We start from the raw sequence: 13,278 nt of genomic DNA on the forward strand, positions 1-13,278 counted from the left end.
CTAAGCAAATCAGCCGGATCTTCACGTTTATTGATCCTCTCAAATAACTCTCAAACGTTAGTGAGGCCAGGTAGCTTAGGAATTTGGATGAATATTCTCTGTGTGCTCACTTGAGACAATGCTCCCATTGTACCTAACAGGAATTCTGATGGGAAACATCTCGGTCTGAGAAGCAGCACTAGCCAGACAATATTGCACTTGAAATAAGTCTCCCTCACCCTGGTCCTCCAGATATTTTGGAATACAACAGATACTATTTTTTTTACTGTGATAGCTGGAACTGATAAAAGTTGGTCCAAGGCACCTGGAGAGAACCAGTTTGAAGAAGGCTACTGTGTAAGTGGGAAGACTCTGACCTTGTATGGACGAACCTATACTGCACGCAACAAGCACTGTTCCAATTCACCCATCACTCACAGAAGTCTTCTTGATTCTTCACCACTTTCTAAAGTGTGCAGCATAAAACTCTAATGCTGATAGATCATATGCCAGGTGAACTATTTGCAAGGATAAAACCTTGTTGTAGAGCCCCATCTGGTGGAATGAGGAAGAAAAATGATTGCTCCTTACAACACAAGCCAGCTTTCCATCCAAGGAAATTAAATATTATGCCCACTCAGTAGGAATGCAGTATGATAACACTTCAACAACTATGCTAAAGAGTTGCTAGAATTTCCAGAGAAGGGGAAAGATGTGATTAATGCTGTTATAGAAACTGCCCCAATACTGGTTTGCATTTTAGTAAATGCAAAGTTCCTTATATGAATGTAAGGGATTAAAGAAGTGCCAGTTTTGATCTCGTTTCTTGAGGGAAATGACTCACCTTTACTGTGAAGGGAGAGTCTTTGAAATTGGCTAATGCAATTACCCAGTTCCCAGATTACTGAAAAAAGCTATTATCAATGAACCGAAGACATTAACCTTATTTGACCTCAATGTCAAAGTAGATGTGATATGCTATTACTGAAAACCAGCATCCTGAGTTATTGAGGAAAGTTCATTCTGCACAGATAAGCTTAAATGATCGTCACTATTAATAACCAGGGACAATAGTCCTTCCAAATTGAAGCAATCAGCTCAATGCCCTCACGACCCACACTGAACTTAAGTACAAGGCAGCCTTCCCAAAGCCAGGTGTCTCCAGGTGCCTAGGACTACAGATCCTGTCAATCTCAGCTAGCATTTATTACTATATTTATATACTGCAAGGAACGCAAGGTGGCGTACATAATCCTATTTTATCCTCACTACAGCCCTGTGAGGTAGGCCAGGCTATGAGTCAGTGGCTGGCCCAGACTCACCCAGTAAGCCTCATGGCTGACTGAGGATCATTATGCCCTATTGGTGACACACAATCCAACCCATCTGCAGGTGACAAGCTAAGGAAGGCTGGGAGAGAATGTAATGCTCTCTGACCTTGTATTAATGGATGGACCCATGCTGTGAGCAACAAGCTGTCCCTGGAATCTCAGGTGGCCGTGGTGGTGAGGAGTGCTTTTCTCCAGCTGGTCTACCAACTGCGCCCTTACCTGGATGAGCATTGCCTTGCAACTGTGACCCATGCGATGGTAACTTCTTGACTGGATTATTGTAGGGGCTGCCCTTAAAGACTGTCTGGGTACTTCAGTTGGCTCAGAACAGAGCGGCCAGGATGTTGACGGGGACCGGCAGTGTTCACGTAAAACACTGTTCCTCTACCACTTACACTGGCTACCAATCGAAGTCTGGGCCAAATTTAAGGTGCTGGTGATGACCTATAAAGCTCTAAACGGCTTGGCTCCTGGATACCTGAAGGAGCACCTTCTTTCCTATGTGCCGCCCCCTTGAGATCTGAGGTGGAAGTTCTTCTTTGGGAGCCCTCCTTGAAAAAGAGTAGGAGGGTGACTACCCAGAGAAGAGCCTTCTCTGCAGTGGCACCTTGACAGTAGAACACACGCCCCAGAGAGGTTCGCCTGCCACCATCACTTTTTTCCTTTCAGTGCCAAGTGAAAACCTTTTTATTTTCCCCCTATTTTAATTGTTAATTGTCTTAATTTGTGGTTTTATATTTATATTGGATGCTGTGCTACTTTTATCTCTTTGTCCTATTTTATTGGTGTTCTTGTAAACTGTCCTGAGATATCAGTGATGGGATGATATACAAAAGTTTTGAATGAATGAATGAATGAATGAATGAATGAATGAATGAATGCAGGGATGGAGAAGTTCAGGAAGTTCTGGCCAGGGTTTTGCAGATGAGCACGCCCCCTCTTTTGTTTCCAGCTTTTTCTCCAACCACTGATCTTTTGGTGACTATCCGGCTTTTGCTCACCCACCCCTCCCACACTCTCACACATACTTCCTAAAAGTTGCAGTGCTTTCCTAAGGTTTCACATTTGACAGTAAGTGTTCCAAGATTAATCTTGCTGGGGAGTTGTATTTTGGCCCCGTCAGCCAGTGGACACGGCACGCTTATAGCTGTGCTTGAAACTGAATTTAACCCACCCACTGAACAAGTTTCCCCGCCACCAAGGCAGTTTATGGTCCTTGAGCAGAAAGGAGTGATGGACGTGGAGGCTCATTTCCCTTACACTGATGAGCTAGAAGGAGGCATAAATTTGCTTTGTGTAAGGAAGGGACCATGCAGGCCACTAAATATTCCCCACGCTACATCCTGCCAAAGATCCAGATTTATCATTCCTTTAAAAAGAAAGTAAGGCTTCCCTTGCTTTTACTACTACTGCTTCCCTTCAAGCTCACTTTGAATGTGATTTTTTAAAGCTAATTTAATAAGAGGACTCATGATATAGCCTGGAGGAACACAAAGTATCTTCCTTCTTTCCAATCACATTCCCCAAAGAGTTGAGCAACAGAAAGGGTTGAAGGTACATATTTTAGCAGGTATGTAGAAGCCCAAACATGAGGTAAGTCAAGGGAGAAAGCTAACAATGACAACAGTCCTTCAGTCTTCACAGCCTGTGGTGAAAAATCTGTTTCTTACCTTACCTTGCCATCCATTTTCTTCCATGTCTTTTAACATATTGGCTGCCACTAGAGAGAGCCAGTGAGGTGTAGAGGTTAAGAGCATGGGACTGGGACTCAGGCGATCTGGGTTCAAGTCCCCGCTCAGCCATGGAGCCAACTGGGTGACTTTGGGCCAGTCACAGACTCTCAGCCCAACCTACCTCACAGGGTTGTTGTTGTGGGGTTAAGATGGAGGAGGAGATGTAAGCTGCCTTGAGCCCTTTGCAGGAAAAAGGCAGGATAAAATCAAAAAACAAACAAACTAGAGTTGTGCCTGGACCTGGAAGATGCTGGGAAAGCTGCAGCAGGAGCAGTGGGACCCTTAATCAATACATTTTAAATGTCTATATTATCCTTTGGCAGAGCTTGAAGACCAGTTCAACAACAAGATAAAATACAAACAAGCAATACATTTTAAATCCTGGTAAAATAAGAAAATAAATTAGATAGATAGATATAGATGATATAGATATGAGAGAATTTTTATTGTGCAAGTCACAGCATTAGAGAGGAGGAGGAGGAAGAGACTAAAACATTATAATTTTTGAATGAAATCCATAGCTCTAGTTACGTATGCATTATATATCTCTGTATATTAGTATATGACAGAACATACTACTATTAATAAAACATAATTAGGCTTATACCTAAACCAATGCATCCCAAATATCTCTGTATTTATCCATTTGTAGATTACATTTAAAGGCCAACCATTCCAAAATCAACAGTTTAATTAAATCTTCCTTTCATTGTTTTAATGTAGGTGTCTGTTTGTCTTTCCAATGTTGTAATATTAGTCAAAGTTGTGTGGAAAATCCATTCATGTTGATCTTCTATTAAATTTCAAGAAATGGGTAGATAATTCAAAAGATCATGTGTATCTTTGAATATTCAAGCATTTTTCCATTACAGGATTTATCCAAATTATTACCTCCATCCAAAAAGGAAGCTGCCGTTGGCTATTGAAAAACAGAAAGAGAACAGAAGTCTTAGCAGTGTTGCAATCCAGAAACTGATTGAATAATTAAGTACTTATCCAAGAGACATTATGTTGTTCATATACTCAGAACAGCAATTTTAGCTGGATTAAGTGTAGCCTAAGATCAACAACCCCTTGCAAAATAGATTAGAATGACGTACTCCATTGATGGGACAAGATGGAGTGCTCTAGCTCATTATTCCAATTTTGGTTTAGACCCCTATGCATCATAGTTATCCACCAATTAATATCCCTAATCCTATAATACAGGCAGCTTTGAAGCTGTAAAACTAAAACTCTAAAGCAGGGCCAAACTGAATTCTAATGAATGTTTCAGTTGCATTTATTGTCATAGAGCCATAGCTGACAACTTTTTTTAGCATACAATGTAGAAAATGGCAGAAAATCAGGATCGACAAGCTGATCCAAAGTAAAAATCAGCCTGTCAGTCCAAGGCTACCAAACAAATGTTTGCTTGCCAAATGTTAAATCCAGATTTCCCTCTAAAGTTAATTTTAATATTGCATCTGAAAATATGTCAAGCAACAATTTCCATGAAAATACATGCCATGGCTCTTTAGCTGCCACAGCTGGAGGAGACCTATTATGTATCTTGGCATGACAACATGCAATCCACTTGGAAAGAGAATCCAGAAATGAAGAGTCTAAAACTGATCAGGGAAATCTAATCTAAATGGAAAAGATAAAAATCTAGTGCATTTCAATATATAGGCCTGACCGTACAAAGAGAGGTCAGGGAGGCCAAATCTACTGTTTAGTAAAAGTTGCATCCATTTTATGGTATTCATGTGCATTGGAACACCATAAAAATTGTGTGTGGTGGGGGGTGGGGTGCGGATTATCCTTCTGAAAATTCTTGCCAGGTATAAAAAAGGAATACCACATAAGATATAAACAAATCAAGGCATTTCATTCATTTCAAGTGTATTTACTGAACCCCATAGGTATATAATGCCAATCTGGCTCTTGAAATATCATTAATCAACTTACTCAAAGCTAACTCAATCAGTTGTTAGAGGTCTCTTTCATTCATTCATTCATTCATTCATTCATTCATTCAATTTATATCCTGCCTTTTTCCTACAAAGGGCTCAAGGCAGCTTACATCATTCTCCTCCTCCATCTTATCCCCACAACAACAACCCTGTGAGGTAGGTTGGGCTGAGAGTCTGTGACTGGCCCAAAGTCACCCAGTTGGCTCCATGGCTGAGCGGGGACTAGAACCCGGATCGCCTGAGTCCCAGTCCTAGCTCTTAACCACTACACCACACTGGCTCTCCTTCTCTTCAGGCAAGAATTCCCAAATAGATAATACATGCAGCAATAACCATATTGCAAAGCAAAGCATCTTGCTTAAAAATTGTTTAAAAAATGGAACAACCCTGTTCCTTCTCAAAAGGCAGCACCATTCTCTTCAGCTGGGTCTTTCTCAAGAGGACACTCTGTGTATGAAGGACCTTCACCAAGAGTATTCTATGTTCACCACCATTATACTCTTCTTCATGGGAATCATGCGCCAAGCAATAATGGGGAGAAGGGATGGACTGGAGGATGGTGAGGAAGGTCACAACATTCCTATCTGAAGAGGTCTTTTTCACACAAACACCTGCATATGCAGAATGAGGATTTGTGAATAAGTCTGGAGGTTGGGCTCTTGCTGAAAATAAATATTAAGTCCCACTTGACCCTGGTGTGTGTGATGAGAACCCTTTTTCCAGGCACTCTAAAACCTTGTTCAGTTACCTCATCTCATATTCTGGGGGGAATTTCTTAGCCCAGGTGCATGATTTACACACAAGTAAACCTATTATAGAGGACATTGTCATCAGCAGGATAATCAACAATGCCCCCAAATTTCACCCACTTGCCTATTACAGTTTTGTTTCCATAAATCAAATATGCCAGGTTCCAAATCCTACACCCCAGAATTTGCATAACAATACGTCACTGAGGTTAACTACAGGTCATTCCGGCCTGTTTTGAATGCTAGAAGAAGAGCAAACACTCTTTCAAGGATAAGGGGTTGTTATGCTGATAATAAGTTGATAGACCAAAGAACGGTTATACTGATTGCACATTGGTACAGGAAGTCTGAAGCAATCTGTACTAGGCAAAACCTGAAATCCATTGTTATGTGAATCACAACATCCTGGGAAGAATGTTCAGTCAAATGATGGGCTTCCATAAGGAAATTAAGCCTCTCCAGAAGTAGTTTTGTGCCTGGGGTATAAAAGGACCCCCAAAACAATGAACATTATGTTTCCTAGAATGGAGTAGAAGCAGGATTTTCCACCATCATGTGCATTCATTGAACCCTTCATAGAAGAGTTGGAAGAGGTCTATAAGGCCATTGAGTCAAACTCCATGTGTAGTGCTATGGAAAAGGGATTTCACTGAGGCATTCAATACACACTGGATCAAGTTTGGAGCTAGACATCATTATGCTTTTGCATCATCATCTTTATTTGCATGTCCATGATAAAATCATTCTCCAACTGGCTTACAGTGACATGAGAAACATTTACATAATAAAATACAGAAACATTGCCAGATAATGCATTACCCTTTACAAGCCATAACAGTGCTTAAATAGTCATATAAACAGGTTACACTTCTCTCAATAAACATGCATTAAGATTAAACAATCCACAAATACTTTATCCCAAGACCTCACTAAACTGAAATACAAAATAATACATACACAGTAGTAACCAGCTAGTATGAAAAAGAATGCATCCTATTTAAAGCTAAATGTTATCCCATAAGTGTTAAATCTAAATAATGTCTCCAGGTATCTTCAGCAACATCCTTTGAGCTGAAATCAGTAAGGACCCTCCCCTCAAAGCCTAGGTGGAGGAGAAACAGAGGGAGAAACAGGAACCAGGTCTTGCAAAACACACAGCAAGATGTCTTGAAAGAGGCTGGTTCAGGTTGTAACTACTTCCTAATTGATGTCTGCACCAGTGTGATGCCAGGCATAAAACACATAACAACTCCTTGTAGTTTGCAGCATACTTAGAGATGTAAATTGCAATGTAGATGTTCTGTAAGCTTAAAATGCAGCAAATATTTCTGATTTGGACAGAAAAGCAGAAAATATATAGGAAAGGACAGTTTTATAACTAGCCTCAGATGTGAACTAAATGAACTAAAAAACTACACCATACTCCCTCATCTTCATGGCTCCATGAAATATTTTCCTATTGTTCTCTTCATATATTTCAAATAATAAGTAGGCATCAAATCATTTTCTTCTGGGCTCTTTCACAGCTGTTATTTACTGATCTGTTGAAGCATGGAAACTCATGATGGACAGCCCTGAGATGAAAAGATTTCCAAGGGTCCATCTTCACTTATTTTTGTTTTAGAAAAGATTATAAAGCTCAGCTGTGCTTTTGCTCCTTGCTGTGGTTACCTTTGCCTCCCCTTTATGGCAGACAAAAACTCTGTCACATTTAACTTTCCAAAAGCCCTTTAACTGCAAACAATACAGTTGTTCCCAGATAGAATCGTCAGAAAACTTCTGCCTGCTCCTGAGTATCAATTATTGTACATATACTTAAAATGTTAGGTATGTACACCCTCATTTTGTATGGCTGTGAAAGCTGACAGGAAAAAATGGTGTTTTCAAAGTATAATGCTGGAGAAAGCTTTGCAAATATCTTGGACTGACAGAAAGGCAAAATAAGTGGGTCTGGATCAAATCAAGCCAGAACTTTCCCTAGAAGCAAAAATAACAGAACTGAAGCTGTCATACTTTGGGCACATCACGAGAAGGCAACACGCACTGGAGAAGACCTTCATGCTAGGAAAGCTCACAGCAAAAGAAGATGAAGAGGAAATATCAGAAAAACTGACTCCTCAAAGGAAGCCACAGCTTTAAGTTCACAAGAGCTGAACAGGCTGTGAAAGTCAGGACATTTTGAAGGGCACTTATTCATAGGTTGCATGTGCTGGTAAAGCCACTTAAAAAAATTAAACTCAGCATGGAGAAAGTTAAAATTTGAAGTTCTTATGGGACAGACTCGATTGGGACACATGTCGCGAAATGCTCTCCAGCATTTGGTCACAGATACCTGCAGTGTAGGGGCCCCACTGAGAGCACGGCGAAGAAGTTATTCAGGTTCAACAGGTACTGTAGCAAACTTTCCCAGTGTGCAAAAGCCATGCAAGGCCTCATAACTTTCATCCTGTTAGGAAGAGCACCAGAAATAATAGCACTAAAGTCTCCTTTACCAATCATCCTGTAGATAAGCCCTGCCTTCATGGTGAGAAAGTTTTCTGCCTTACTGAAAACCTTTGTTCCCAGAATGGGGAATTGATGGCTGGGCACATCCTGACCAACTCTGCTTTGGCGGGAGAGAGGAACTGTACAAACTCCATGGCAAAAGGCATTGTTTTTCATTCTCAGCCTGGGAGTAGAATCTGATGCATCACTTGCCCAGGAAGGCCTGCAGGTGGATGGAATATCCGCTGGCCTATCAGGTACCAACACAACACAGAGAAGGCGAGTGCAACCTTTCTTTCCTGCTTTAGATTCTGCATCCATATTTCATTGTGGCAGTCGATAAACTGTGTATCATTTTTGACACAAGCAGTTTCATTTCTTCCTAAGTGTCCTTGATTCTAAAGAGAGGTATCTTAGCTGGACCAGGCTGCTAAGATAAAAGCAGTATTGAGAATGAAGATTTAGCGGAACAATCTGATCAAGCAGCCCTCAGTTAAGTGCTTCCCAATTAGATTAAGCACAGTAATTGGAAATTAGATATGACTACACCTCCTGGCAAAGAATCATTCTTTGAGGGTGTTGCATTCTTATCAATAAGTACAATGGTTGAATGAGAATTCCTCTCCCACAAGTACTGGAATGACAAGGAAGTACAGTCTTGATTAAAGTGAATAATGCTTGGAGAAAGGATTTGGCTTAGTGAAACTTGTGTTCACCTGGAGCAAAAGTTGCCTCTCCTCCTTTGTCAGCCAGATCATAGAACAACTGTGGACATGGATGTTCAAGCTGATCCTGGCAGCCAAAGACAAGATACCACTCAGCTGCTGAGATCTTTCAGTTCCTCACCTACCTATCAAGAGGCACTGCTGAGATCACATGGTTCCTGGCCACCCAAAACAAGCACCACTTTGGATAAAGCAAACAGCTTTTCCAGTTTAAAAATGTAAAAAATCACATGCAGGTGGCTTGAAGGTCCAAGGCAACCAGAATAAAGGCTCTTCATCACTTTGCTGAATCATTATTGGTTCCAGGTCTGTCTGCCCCACAAGGGCAAGACCTCACACTGAGTTTCTGGTGTCCGGTGTAGTTCCACAGCATCCCAAGGGCCCAATGTTCCCACTCTCTGATGGTGTGACAAGCATAGTGCCCTGGTTGCATTTACTGGTTGTCTCATTCCTTTGCTGAAATCAACTGAAGCCAAGGAACCCCGAGCTCTGGCCACAGAGCTTTGTTACCTTTCTCCACAACCACTCAGTTCTAGCTATCTAAGTCCCAGATCTTGCTCAAGCAGAGACCTGATCTATGACTCCTTGGAGAGACCCCCTTCTCCACCAAAGCTGCAGTAGTTTTCCTCCCTTCCAGTGGTATCATCTGAAACGACTTTTGTTTTTGGATGTTGGTTGGATCTCAGGTTTCTAGCCAAAGATAAATAAGTTTATTTGATTAACAGAAGCACAACACCATGAATTTCTAATAGTTTAAAGTCAAAACTACACTCGCAAATCTCAAACATTCTAAACTCAGCTATGGTTTCTTCTTCCCTATGTCCCAAATAAACCCACTCTCATCTTACAAAGATGTATATATCGTATATATGTACAGATTTGCATATGTGCATTCCCTATCAATAGTGTCATAATAAATCTCTTTATTTTAGGACATTTCTGTTTGTTTTTTAAACCTACACACAAATTGTATGTGCATTTAAGTAAATATGATATGGGATAAATAGAAGTATGAAAAAGATGCATTAGGTCATTAGGTCTATGGCTCTTAGAAACAGGATCGTAACGTAGCTTTACGATTTCCAGTTCTGAATTCAGAAACAAAGCTCCAACCACAATGCTGGGAATCAGCGCTCCCATGCCCCTTTCCCGCCCCTTCAGAGGCAGCATGGAAAGAACTGCACTATTTGTTTTCTAAGACTGGAAAGGCAACTAGAAAGGGGTCAAAGGGGGTGGGAAGGAAGCAGAAGGGTGGCCAGAATTGAAGCATTGTCACTATATGTCCAAAAACATTCATCTAATGAAAATGCAATGTGGCAGGAATAGGAGTTGAAGATCGTCTTTCCTACTTCTCCTTCATGCACTGGATGCCAAGAAGCTTCCCAGTTCACAGACTTACCGGCATTCCTAAGATGGTGCCCTTAATTAATTAATTAATTAATTAATTCCAACCAGGAATAGTGATGGCAATTATCCTGTTAATCTAAATTGTGGAAGCAGACTAACCCAGGCCACAGAATACACACAAAGATCAATTTCCTCTGTTCAAATAAATGGAGACACTCTTGTGGACAAAAAGGTTTCATGACTATTTAGAAATGCAAAGTAATGCAAACTGCCTTAAATAAAATCCAAATTAATATAAGCATTTATGGATGGTCCATATATGTCTGTTCTATAGCACAAGAACAATTTCATTTTTCTTTTTTTCTGCCCAGAACACAATCTTGATTCTCAGTTTATAGGATAGTATCCCTCTTCTCTTCTGATTTTCTCATTCTCATAAAATGGAACTATAACATGATTTAGTATTATAATTTCCAACATGGTTTTTGAAAGGTTGAGTAGTCTGAGTGTTCCTGGCAGAAGTAAAATTCAAATGCATTCAGCCAAAAGCAAAAGGAAAATTGACAATCAAATGGATAATAATTATTAGATATTAATTCTCTCAAGAAGCCAAGACTCCATGCTCACATTAAATATGCTATTACTGAAAGAACTCAACTAAAAGTATCTAAATTGTGATGCAGACAGGGAAGGCTCCTAAGGTCTCTGAGTGGCCATAGGATTTTCTATTTGTCAAGGCAGGACCACCCACCTTCCTTCCTTCCGTCCTTCCTTCCTTCCTTCCTTCCTTCCTTCCTTCCTTTCTCTGCCTGCCTGCCTGCCATTTTTATGCCCCCCCCAATAGTTGGGGGGCAGTTAACCAAAGTTTTTTAAAAATTAAAACACACAAAAAGTGTAAAGACCCTTCCCTCCCTGCCAGCAACCTATCAGATACAAGGCCATAACAAAGTTGTTACTGGAAGAAAAAATGAAAGGAAGAAAAATCCAGCAATGGAGAACTGCCAGGAACTGCAGCACAAAGATGTCCAAACCCTTTAAGCAGTTCATACTTCTCAAGATACAGCATTTTGCGGTGCATCAGGATAGGAGGTTCCCACAGAAGCCGAAGCTGAGCAGTCACCATACCTAGAGCAAAGGCTGAACTTACATCTTTAAGCTCATCTTTACTGAATATTAGTACCTGCAGTGATTTCATGAAACTATTGTAATATTTCACTGTATTGATTTAATTGTTTTAAGGTTTTTGGGCATTTGCGTTTTCACTTACATATTTCAAACTGCATTGATACTGAACTCTCAGAAGGTTATGAGCCAAATATCATAATTCATGGTGGGTTCAGCAGGAGTTCTTATCCATTCACCATTTTTCTTGCTTTTTGTACACTTTATTTCACTTTCTGTAGGTCCATGAGGAGTGCCGAGGTTACATATACTAACAAAGTTGAGTGATGTGCCCCAGCATGAGAAACACACCCAGCTACCTTCATAGTTGCAGAATGAAGGGATGGACATGCTGAATGTTTGGAAACTAGAAATTGTACAAAATGGGTATGTACAGGGCCCCCGGCAAAGAAAGACGATTATATAACTTAAAATCTGTACCCTCAACAGTCTAAAATTAACTGCCAGTCTACTTTAGCTTTTTTCAAACAAACAATTCAGTGGCTGTCAATGGATTTCGCTTTCTAATTGTATGTGGAAAGATGGCAAAGGGTTAGAATAACTTGGCACTAGTAGATATCGAACGTCACTCAAAAGAAATGGGCAAAGACTCTGAGCTGGTTTGCACAACCTGACATCCCACTATGGCTTAATTTACATGTAGGGTCAATTGTGTAATGAAGTCCATGGATACCCCATTTGCCTTGACTTGTCATGCTGTACGAACCCAGGCTGCTGCCGGGGCTATTTAAGGTCAGACAATCCTCAAACAATGCTGCCTGGGTTCCATGATGCAACAGTCCGCATGGGTAAATTTAAGCTATGGAAGGCTGTCATGCCATACACACAGGCCCTCTGGGTCAAACAGCTAATGACCGCTGTTTCTTCTTCCATTCCCCCTCCATCTTTTCAGTAATCCAGCCCCCTTGATGCATGGGGTGGGGAGGGGACTAGAGTACTGCTAATTTCAACTAATTCCACATTTGCATTTGGAATCCAGATGTGCATGTTGATATTATCAGGTTGAAATGGAGGCCTTAGATACTCCTCATCTGTCTTTAGATAATCAATAGCCTTTCAACAAGTCATTCTAAATCCTGTTTCACTGCTACTGTCTTATTTTCCAGGTTCCCACAAATTCTAGATATTTAGAAGAGGTTTGACACAACAAGTGAATCATGATCTCTTAGAAACCACTTTAAATTGAAATTGAAATTGAAATATCCTCTTTCCCACTCTGAAGTGGATACTGAAGGCTTATATCAGTTCTTAAGCCTGTCTGCACTGATTGGCTATTATTTATATAGAGACTTTCTTTCAATTTCAGTTTGCTGCAAGGCCACTCAAATTGCAATTTAAACACATCACACACAGAGACACATAAAGGGGAAAGCAATCTTTTCATCCATATCATGAGGTAATTGGGTGAAGCATTATAGTGCTCAGTCATTTTTCCATCTAAGTAATTGTCATTATTGCAAATCAAGAAGCTAGAGCTGGGAGAAGCTTTACTCTTCATCAAGTGCAATTCCTTGGAAAGAGTGCAAGTTGTAACTGTGGTATTATCCTCAGGCACTGCACAAAGCTTCTATGGAGTATTATTTTTCCTTGATGGGCCCCTAATGAACTATTCCGGGCGGATTCTCTGTTATCTTTACTTTTCCCATTCTTATTATTTGATATCACTGCAAGCAACAACTGATGACTGAGGAAGACCCTAAAGATGAAAGGAATCAATATCTTTTCAGCAACTCTGAAGCATCTTATAAGTTACTGTTGTGCACACAGTTTCTGTGCACACATGAGGCACCAAA

The sequence above is a fragment of the Varanus komodoensis genome, unplaced genomic scaffold (genome assembly GCF_004798865.1).
Source record: "Varanus komodoensis strain SLA01 unplaced genomic scaffold, ASM479886v1 scaffold16, whole genome shotgun sequence".
In the NCBI taxonomy this organism is placed as follows: domain Eukaryota; kingdom Metazoa; phylum Chordata; class Lepidosauria; order Squamata; family Varanidae; genus Varanus; species Varanus komodoensis.